The sequence below is a fragment of the Pteropus vampyrus genome, unplaced genomic scaffold (genome assembly GCF_000151845.1).
Source record: "Pteropus vampyrus isolate Shadow unplaced genomic scaffold, Pvam_2.0 Scaffold52, whole genome shotgun sequence".
NCBI lineage: Eukaryota > Metazoa > Chordata > Mammalia > Chiroptera > Pteropodidae > Pteropus > Pteropus vampyrus.
Window position 1 is genome coordinate 3580009 of NW_011888833.1, and position 2872 is coordinate 3582880.

Consider the following 2872-nt stretch of genomic DNA (forward strand, 5'->3'; position numbering starts at 1 on the left):
CGCGCCGGCTCCTCGGGACACTGCTGTCCCCGCACGGCGCGTCCGGCCCCCGTAAGCCTCCCGCTCCCGCGCTCTGGAGTTTGTCTTTCCGGTCGGTGGCTCTCTGGCCACTGTGGCTTCGTTAGGGTCACCGTGGCAAGGAAAACAAAAGCCCAGGCGCGCGCACGCGCTTTCCTCTCCGAGGTGGCGGGGGGCGATGTTAGCGACCTGCCGTGGTCACAGGTGGCGGCTTCCACAGTCTCGTGTCGCTTTGCCCCCGGCGTCTAAGTGCCATGTCCCTTGGGTGGGGTCTCACCGTGCAGCCTGCAGACGCAGGTCCCGTGACGTCCCAGCCCTCGCGCGTCCGCGGGGGGACCGCTTGTTTTAAGGAGCCTTTGGCACCGTCACCCAAGGTTAGCGCTTCAGCTCAGCGCCTTAGAGACGCGGTGTCGCCGGCTCTGCTACCCTCGTATTGTGGGGGGAATCACCTAGTACACCCCACTCGGACGCTTCGGGCCCTTTTTCATCGTGAAGTCTACTTTTCCAGACCAGAGATACGGGTTTAGGGCAATATCGAATCCCAATAACTCAGAAAAGCCTGGATTTTCCCCCTTGGCCCTGCTTTTCCCCAAAGAGAGCGAGATCTCGTTGGAACAGGTATTTGGCGGCCGCGGTCACAGCGTCACTGTCCGCATGGCTAAAGGCGCGCGCGCCGCAGCGGCCACCGTCACATGAACCGAGAAGCGCCCTGCGGTCACTTTGGGCACAGCGGACGGTCACTCCGCCTCAAAAGGGAGGGACGTCCTGACACCTGCTCCGGCATGGGCCAACCCTGAGGACACCGCGCTCAGTGACGGAATCCGCCGAGCAAAGGCCCAGTGCTGTGTGATTCCACTTACGTGGGGCCCCGGAGCGGCAGGATCAGGGGACAGGAAGCAGATGGTGGGGCTGGGGAAGGGGGAGGGGCAAGGGCGCTGGGGTTCCCTGGGGACAGAGGTTCCCTTTGGGAAGATGGGAAGTTCCGCAGATGGATAATTGCGCAATAACATGAATGTACTTGAAAACGTACCCTTGTAATTAGTTAATATGATCACTTTGATTTGTACAGTTGACCATAATTTTTAAAGTGGGAAAGAAAAGGAGAGGTCTCTTTTCTCAACACGGGGGACAGCGGATGGTCTCCACTGGAAGACGCCGACTCATGACAACGTGATAAAAATGATTCTGGACTCAAGCGCACATCAAGCACGGCTGATGCCCCGTCCTATTTTATTGGGGCTGTAACGCCCCTGCTACCTCCTAAGCCCGTGTGCGTATTAACCACCAACATTAATAGGGCAAGTCTGAGCACACGGCTGAGTCCTCCCTGCCCCATGCAAAACTGCCATGTTCAAGTCTGGTCAGGTCTTTTAGGGAAGAAGCACCAGAAAATCGCTCCGCCTCCAATTCTAGGGGCACGCTTGACGTGACTTTCCTATCACACACACGTTTCGAGTGCTCTCTGCATCCCGTAATCGATAAAAGAAAACAGAAAAAGAAAAGCAAGGACAGTCACCGCTCTGTGTGGCCCAAACCATATTCACCGTTATATCTGTGCAGCCGCGGACCACCCAGCCGGAGGCCCCAGCAGCAGACGGGGACGCTGGGGCCAGGATGGAGGCCAGGCCTTTCCCACAGTGCACTCAAGGCCCGTCGGGGTCCCTCTTGAGGACAGGAAGCCGGGGGCGGCCAGAGGTGTGTGCGCACGGACGCCCCTCCCGGCTGAGCGAGGCCGAGGGCCTGGGCCAGGCTGGCTTCTCTGCTCCACAGCACAGCCTGTCCCGGGCCCCTGCCCGCAGTGCTGTGGCTCCCTGCTCCCCGCGGGCCTCCGCCTCCCTTCCTCCTGCGAGTCCCCATCCTGTGAGGCAGGACACCACCCTGCGGCCAGCTCTGGGTCTGAGACACTCATTCGAGCTCGTCCCTGAGGACTGGAGAGTAACCCAGTGGCCCTTCAGTCTCCTTCACGACATCGGGCCTCTCAAGACACAAGTTCCCAAAGCCTGTTTCGTCTTAAAAACGAAAGCAGACACCGTCACAAAAGGCGCTGAGCAGAGGAGCTGGCACGACCTTCTTTTGGCATGACCTGTCTTCTCTGCAAGGCTAATGAAACAGGGGTGATTGTCACACGTTACAGATGAGCAAACTACGCTTCGAAGACCCAGACGGCTTCTCCCAAGTAACACAGCTAACCAGTGGCACCTCGGGATTGGAGAGACCTCGGCCTTTCGTGACCTCGGCCTTTCGTGACCCTGAAATGCATAATTCGACGGGAACATGTGGCCAGGAGCCCCCACGTAACTGGTGAATTATCGCCAACTTCCCTGGGATTTCCACACCGGCCACTCGTCGTGAGGACGTTCTGTCGTGACAAGGCTGCAGGACCCGTGACTTCAACTAACGCTCCTGTGAGAGGCAAGTGTTGTCCACAGCCCTCCCCCCTCCAGGTCAGGAGCATGTGTGCCAGGATGAGCAACAGAGGGTGGTGTCCGCGTCCCCTGCACGCACCTCCTGCCACCTGGAGGAGGCAGCTGGGGACAGAGCAAGACCGCGGAGGGGCCCTGTGCTCCAAGCTCTATAGAGAGGGGACTGCGCCGAGCTCCCTCTAATGAGGAGACAGAATTGTGCTCCTGAGGTCCCCTCGCCCCACACCTGGACACACTTTAATTTCTGATCTCAGGCTGGTGATTCACCTCATGGGCGAGAGGCCTCAATTAATGGGGATGCTGGGGTGTCGTAGGAAGTGCCGGTGACTCAACAAGCATCGCTCCTTTGTTCTGAGTCAGTCCAGTCACCGCCAAGACCGGGCGAGGACAGGCGTGAAAAATGCACCAGCAACGGAGAAGCCGGAGTCCTC